Source organism: Nipponia nippon, unplaced genomic scaffold (assembly GCF_047370975.1).
Source record: "Nipponia nippon isolate SJK-2023a ecotype South Korea unplaced genomic scaffold, ASM4737097v1 scaffold_12, whole genome shotgun sequence".
Taxonomy (NCBI): Eukaryota; Metazoa; Chordata; class Aves; order Pelecaniformes; family Threskiornithidae; genus Nipponia; species Nipponia nippon.
The window spans coordinates 1699430-1707101 of NW_028262313.1; the positions used below are offsets into that span (position 1 = coordinate 1699430).

The following is a 7672-nucleotide window of genomic DNA, read 5'->3' on the forward strand; positions in this document are numbered from 1 at the left end:
GCAGTAAATTGCCAAAAGAGAGCTAGCTACACGATTTTCCTGACAGCCTGCCCCGGTTTTTGTATTAGGCTGTAAGGGGTGTTCGCGCAGAGACAGAAACATGAAGATGCTGGTACTCTGATCATCTTTCGCAGTAGCACAGGGAACAAGCTAGAAAGACTTGCTCAGTTCCAAAAAGATCTGGACTTTTCTAATCGTGATCACAGCCTAAGTGCTGTTACCGTTAAAAAAAAAGACTAAAATAGCTTCATCACCTATGAATTGTTTGGCTGGCGTCGTTACTGCAGCTACTGCGCTGAATTAAATCAGCGACTCCACGGAATTGTCACTGTCGGTCGGTACCCACCTTCTTCAAACCGAGCTGCCAAAACTTTCGTAAGACAAAACATTTGGTCTGAGAGTGGGAACTTGCCGCTCCCCGGGGTAAAAAGGAAGCCTGTGATCCACTGCTGTCCGATAAAACTTGTACTAAGCACTCACGCAAATGACAGGATCCTTTCTTCCAAGGGGCCTGACTACTGTACTGCCTTCGCTGCAGGTTTTTCTTAGTACGCTAAATGTTTTCATCTGCTTTAAATGCTTTTATGTAAGAGACAGACAGCAAAATGAGGTAATACAAGATTTAGTTTTCACGTGCTACCCTGGTGCCATGGGCTGGCTTCAAAACATCAGTACCGTACGCTGCTTGCAATGTTTAAGGAATGAATATACGCTTGCGCTCAAGCCTGGCTGTTCGTAGAAGACTACGCGAGCGTCGCTAGGAGGCAAGCAGGCGCTCGCTCTCGTCCCGTGGCTGCGGGTACTTCAGTGGATGTCGCCAAAGACGCTGTCTTCGCGTTCCGCTGGAAGGGCCGCCCAGCATCGCCTGCAAGTACATTAAAGGGGAGATGTAAAAGGCAGAGGTTTGGGACCACCCCGAGCTGCCAAGATTAAGACAAACTGCTCTAAGTAGAACGGATTTGCACAGAAACCGCAGACCTTCCATACAGGCACAGAGGTATTTAAGTATTAATAACTACCCATGCCGAAGGAAGTACGATACCTGATTACCTTCGGAGCTATATGCAATTTTAAAACAAGAGAAACAGCCAGCCAGCCCTCCCTCCTCCTCCTCCCCCCAACCTAACTGAAGGACGTCGATAAATCGCGTTTAAAAGAACAGGAAGACAGTGCGCTGCACGCAGCACTCCGCCTTTCAGAAGACCCCATCTGTGGGTTAAGTAAAACTCTCCCAAGCAGGCGAGGCGGGCTGAAGAGGCGATTTCTTTGTGCCAGCGCTGCCTGGAGGTAAAAAGGCTGCCTCTCCTTGCTCCAGCGGCACCCAGCCTCGGCCAGGAGACAACGAAACATTTCAGTGAGCTACAGTATTACCAGAGGCATTTCCAATACGCTGAGAGAGGAACTGAAGAGGAGGATTGAACAGAGGATGTAACTAGAAAAAACACCCGACACAAAGGGGTGAACTGACCTGTCACGCCCAGGGGCTGGCTCACGGGCACGGTGACTGCGAAGCCCACTTCCACAGCGTGAATTCTTGTGTTCTTATTGAAGATATCACCGCTTGTGAAATACGGTACGCTGCGGTAACACTCTTCTCCAGGGGGTGAGTCTGGAACAAGAGGGAGAGAAAAAAAAATACAGGGAAGGCAAATATGAATAGAAGGCATTTGGAATTCAGCCATTCTTCTCGATTTACTGCCCCTGAAGTGCACAGATTCACAATTCTGTACATTTATTTTCCCAAAAGCCTGACGCTAGGCCGCAACGTGTATCAACGGAAAGTACTGCGCAACTGCCTCAGCCTGCAAATCCCTGGCATTGAACCAGCGGCTGCGGGCTTAGCGGGCCTGCTTGCAGCTCACCTCAAAGCAGCACAGCAGCGCGATAAAGCAGCTCCCGATTCTGGAAGTGGACATGAGGAGCCTGTTCTGTGGTTGTGAGCTGAGATACGGCATTTTGAGATCGGCAGCTGTACGATGGCTTCGCTACAACACAAAGGAGCTGGGTACCAGTTAAACACCGTGTTCTGTGTGTGGGAGGAGACACCTGAATGCACATCTTCAACCAAACGCTCGTGATGTAGCGGAGATCTAGTGTGCTTGCCGGATTTGCTGTGGAGAGGCTGCTCCAGCTTCTTTATTTGGCAGGCGACAGACACCCTATGAGGAAGAAAAGAAAGCAAAAAATACGAAATTTGAGATAAACAGATTTAAGAGAGTCTCACAGAGTTTCACTGACCTCTCCCCCACCGCTTTTTGAAGTGCGTGTCTCTAAATACTTGTAGTTCTGTGACCGCGGGCAGCCCTGAGAGGCTGATAACAGATGGCGCTTGTTAAATTGGAATGAAATGGTAGCACTGAAGTTTAACAGTCTCAAAGGGATTTGCCGCATGGACATTATGATAAACCAAAAAGGAGACGCAAAATACTCTGGAAAGGTCCCGACAGCTTTCGACAGCAGCGCGCCAGCGTAGCTCAGCTGCGCCTTCATTCTGTCCCCTCGACCGAGCGCAGGGCTGGGCTCAGCAGGTTCCCAAAACCCACCTCCAGCAGGGCCAGTTCGTATCACCGGTCAGCCTGGAGGGCAGAGCTAACGCCCTGTCAAACCGATTACTTCAGTGTTTTCTAAGAATGTCTGGGTGTCGTATAACTGTGCATAAAGCCCAAGCTGACAGAAAAGGAAAGCTCTTTCTTGTGAATTCCTCTGTCGCTTTTCACACCAAACTGCTTTGTAGCCTCTCTGTAATCCACTTCTCAGCTTTGCTGGTTTATGTTTCATCTGCAATCACCTAAAATGATCATGCAGTATGGGGAGGGGGAAAAAAAGAGAAAAATCAATGAATGATTAGACGTGTTTGCACAGGAGAGAGTCTTGTAAGATGTATCCTCCAGCTTCGTGCTGAGATTTCCCCTTCTATTCTTAGCTTTACTTTGAAAGCTAGACACTGCCTTTGCTTTTTAAGTCATGCAGTCTGTCTCCACACGAAGGCTTTGCTCTTCTCCCGTTCCCGGCTGTAATCACACTTCTGTTTTCCGCAACATTCCTTTCTTATCTTCCGCTTTGAAGAGAACGATTACCAAATCGTTTCTCAAACCTGTCAGGATTACGCAGAGCAAGCGGTCAAACTGCTAATGAGCTTGCAGGGCTCGGAACGCAAACCGGGACGCCGAGCGCCTCTGCTTTAGCTCGCAGGCGTGCACTTGGCTTTAAATCAGTACAATATTCGCACTCTGACTCCCGGGTAAGAACAGGAGCTCTTCCTCCTCTCGCGATGTAACTCTCCTGGGAAATCGGATGAGTCTAACAGCACGTGCCAGACAGCAGGCAAAAAATACGAGCAGCGACACAAGGAAGCTCATCTAACGTGCGCCCCCAGGGATAAACCGCAACCTGAAGCAGCTCTTTGCATTTACCCAGCTAAGCCAGGGAGGCTTCTCCAGCGAGTGACTTTTTCTAGGGTGATCGCAGTCCCGGCGGCTAGGCCACCGCCAGCTTCTGCGCGTTAAAGGTGACTTTGGCCAGGGTCTCCCCACGGCCACTCGAGCGACTCCCCCTCTCCTGCTGCTGCCTCTGAGCTCTGGAACGCAAACCGAACCACAGCCCGAAACACCGCAGCAGCCGCCTCCCCCATGCTCCTCAACTAGATCTGTTCTGGTAAAGTCACAGCTGGCACCAGCACAACTTTAGCCTCTTTTACGTGCTTTCCCTCAACTGAGGGTTTTAGCCCAGAAGTGGTGACGCTTCCACACACCCCTCCTGAAGGCCAAGACAGCTATCGTGTAACTCCCCCTCGGACAGCCCCGCAAGCTACGCTGGCGAAGACAAATTCACTTCATGTTATTTTAGCTCTTCTTTCAAGCGAAAAAGACGACATCACGTGCTCCAACAATCTCTTTCACCTCGGGAGACCCAACATCTTTAAGCATTTACACCTTCCAAAAGATTAGCTTAATACAACATTTTCATCCTTTAGCAGGAATTCGTACGGCAGAGCCTTTTGGTTGACGCCCCTCCAGGACCGCTCCTCCAAGGAATTTCACAAAGCCGTTACTGCGGCTGGTGGAACTCCTCGCTCCCCGTTTCCACTCGCTGTTGCTTATGGTTTTACTTTGCTGTTAGAATCGGCTTTTACCCAGCCTGCGAGGGCGGGACAGCTGTGGCCTGCAAAGAAACCTCTTCAGGGAAGCAAGGCAACACACAGGCCGCGTGTTCCAAAATAATAAAAGCTGTGCTGCGAGCAAACCCAACAAAACGCAACGCCTGAACTCGCCGTGCTCACCAGACGCCTCCCGCATTCAGTATTGCACCCCGAGCCCACCAGCGTCTCCTCTACCCCCACTCTGCAACAAAAGCCACAGGGAAGGAGAAAAAAGAACATTAAACATTCGACAAAACAAGGCAAAGACGCACCTGAAATCAGAAATCGTGTTAATTCTGTCCTAAACGTCTTAAAACTACTGAGGGGGAGGAAACGCGGGCTGAAGAAATGTTGTGGCGCCAAGCTTCTGGGGAAACACAGGCATAACAGAGACAGGGACAACATTGTCACGGCTGCGACGTCAGCAGGATTCAACTACAAAATGCACCGGCACAGCTACCGAAATGCCCGTAGGTTTGCCAGCGCTGAAATCTTTATGGCAGTAATTCACGAGGCAGCGCACCCCCTCCAAAAAGACACAAACCCCCAAAACCCCGACCGGCGAAGCAACACCTTTTGTCTGCAGGCGAACGTCTTTTGTGAGACGTAACCCCCCCCCCGCATCCCCGGCCTCCCAAAATCCCACTTACCAGGAATTCCGTTTCATCTTTGGGCAGCAGCTGTGACCGCACGCACCTTTTCTTCAGCCCTTCTACAACCCGACGCAACAATTTTGGCGAGGAACAGTGACAGCACCAAAAGAAAAAAAGAAATAAAATCACTTTACAAATAAAAAGAATCTTACTTGTTTACCAAATAACGGCTCACGTATGTACCGGACATTGCTGTAAGTACAGATAGAGATTTCTACATGCAATATGAGCAAGGGAAAGGATTACAATTGTGACAAAAAGCTAACAAAGTTACAGATGTGAAACCACGCGGAAAGTTTTACAGAACCTGCTGTCAGCTCCCTCTCGTTAGAAGCGAGAGAACTTTTTTCTTAGTTTGAAGCTGAGCTTTCACAGTAATTAATTTGTAGGAACAAGTTGAAAAATGCGAGATTTCATTAGGATTTCCCCGGAGCCACCCCAGAAAGATCACAACCCACCCCAGGGTGTTTGTTTCTCTTCCGAAGGGCCGCGGCCACAGGATGAGGTGCTTCGTTTGACTTTAGTCGCTGCTTTACTCAGCTGTTTGTTGTAATTAGAGGTTGTAAATTTCTACAAAACTGGGGAGAAGGATGGGAGGGAACATACACAGTATTCCTGCAAAAAGAAAAATATGTAAAATACGCAAACGGGAGAAGTGACGGCAGCTCTTTAAATGGAACACGTTGACGCCAGAGAACAGGCTGCTGTTGCCATGACGAAATACAACGTAAAGAGCTGCAGCACCAGCCCGAGATGACATCATTTACGCGCACGCACCTTTCTGGCGGCAGGGAGCCGCAGCGACGTGACGACGCGTGGCGCTGGGGTGAGCTGGATGCGAAACTCGGCCGCGCCAGGAAAAAATCCGTGCCGGGGACGCCGCCGAAGGAAGGCCCGCGGGTCAGCCCCGCGGCCCGGGGCAAGGCAGCGGCTGAAGCCAGGCTTTGGGGCTCAGCGCTGACCGATGCTCACCCAGCCCCTTCTTACAAGTGGGTTTTTCTCGTCGAAACCCGCCGGTGACGACGCAAGCTTTGGGAAAAACTGATCTTTAAGTAGAAACGTCACCTTCCCCCGAGAAAAAGGGGTCAGCACCGCCCCGCGCCTCAGAAACCACGGGAAAGCTTCCCGTTACAAGTACGGGCGCTCTGAAGGTCACACAAAAACTCACAGCAGTCTTTAAAGGGGGAAAAAAAATATTTGTGGGCGGATTTGCGCCGGCCGGGCCGGGCTCCGGCACCGCCCGCCGCCCCAGGGAGCGCGGCACAGCCGCCCCCAGCTCCCCGCCGGCCCCGAGCCGCCCGCGGAGGCCGGTGCTCGGCGGAGGCCGGTGCTCGGCGGTCCCGGGCCCCGCTGACAGACGGCGGAACCTCTCGCCGGAAGTCGCGGCGCGGCGCTTCCGGTAGCGACGTCATCAGCGCGCCGCCGGCTGCAGGGCGCATGCGTGACCCGGCCGCCATTGCGTTCCCCAGGGCCGGGCGGGGCTGGGCCGCTCCCGGTGCCCGGGGAGGGGCAGCGCCGCCCCTGCGCCCCGCTGGCGCCCCGCGGCGTCTCTGAGGCCGGGGGCCGGTGCCGCCCCGAGGGCCCAGGGACAGCGGAGCGCGGCCGCAAGGCGCGCAGGGCGCATGCGTGAGGGCGCGGCGCGCTAGCGCCCCCTGCTGGCACGGCGGCCCGCCCCGCCCGTCCCGGGGCGCGGTAACGGAGCCGCAGCCGGGACCCCGGCCCCTGTCCGCAGGCCCCGCTCCGAGGGCCCCGGCCACCCCGGAGCCTGCCCCCCCTGCAGCTGCTCACGGCTTGGATAAGCGCACTCTGCGCTGGGTTAAAAACGGGCTGGACGGCCCGGCCCAGAGAGCGGTGGTTAACGGAGTCAAATCCAGTCGGCGGCCGGTCACCAGTGGTGTCCCCGGGGCTCAGTGCTGGGGCCAGCTCTGTTCGATGTCTTTATCGATGACCTGGACGCGGGGATCGAGCGCACCCTCAGTCAGTTTGCAGACACCCGGTTGGGCGGGAGCGTCGATCTGCTGGGGGCAGGGAGGCCCTGCAGAGGGCCCTGGCCAGGCTGGGGCAATGGGCCCAGGCACTGGGTGAGGGGCAGCAAGGCTCAGGGCCGGGTCCTGCACTGGGGGCACAGCAACCCCAGGCACCGCTGCAGGCGTGGGGAGGAGCGGCTGGGAGCTGCCCGGCGGGAAAGGGCCTGGGGGTGCTGGTCGACAGCCGCTGAACATGAGCCAGCAGTGTGCCCAGGTGGCCAAGAGGGCCAGTGGCATCCTGGCTTGTATCAGGAATGGTGTGGCCAGCAGGAGCAGGGCAGGGATCGTCCCCCTGTGCTGGGCACTGGTGAGGCCGCCCCTCGAATGCTGTGCTCAGCGCTGGGCCCCTCACCCCAAGGCGGCCATGGAGGGGCTGGAGCGTGGCCAGAGCAGGGCAGCGAGGCTGGGGCAGGGGCTGGAGCCCAAGGCTGGGGAGGAGCGGCTGGGGGAGCTGGGGGGGCTCAGCCTGGAGAAGAGGAGGCTGAGGGGAGCCCTCATCGCTCTCTGCAACTGCCTGAAAGGAGGCTGGAGCCGGGGGGGTCGGTCTCTTCTCCCCAGGAACAAGCGATGGGACGAGAGGGAACGGCCTCAAGCTGCGCCAGGGCAGGGTTGGGTTGGGTATTAGGAAAAACTTCTTCCCCCAAAGGGCTGTCAGGCCCTGGCCCAGGCTGCCCGGGGCAGGGGCTGAGTCCCCATCCCTGGAGGTATCTAAAAGCCGGGGAGATGTGGTGCTGAGGGACATGGTTTAGTGGTGGCCTTGGCAGTGCTGGGTTAACGGCTGGACTCGATGATCTTAAGGGTCTTTTCCAACCTTAACGATTCTATGGTTCTATGATTAACCCAGGCTGCTCCCC

At 54.8% G+C, this 7672-nt stretch overlaps 1 long non-coding RNA gene across 5 annotated transcripts; it reads right to left on the reverse strand.

Moving 5' to 3' along the window:
* Positions 1–606: 606 nt before the first annotated feature.
* LOC148056639 (uncharacterized) lies at positions 607–6185 on the reverse strand. 5 transcript variants are annotated; one of them, XR_015702676.1, is made up of 7 exons: positions 5569–6185; positions 4789–4850; positions 4411–4505; positions 2544–2788; positions 1863–2159; positions 1469–1609; positions 607–865 (listed from the first exon to the last, which is right to left on the reverse strand). It is a non-coding gene; the product is annotated as an uncharacterized LOC148056639 (long non-coding RNA). The 5 variants fall into 5 exon arrangements; XR_015702677.1 differs by lacking the exon at positions 4411–4505 and adding an exon at positions 4280–4340 and having other exon boundaries at positions 5569–6183; XR_015702674.1 differs by lacking the exon at positions 4411–4505 and having other exon boundaries at positions 5569–6182.
* Between the last annotated feature and the right edge of the window lie 1487 nt (positions 6186–7672).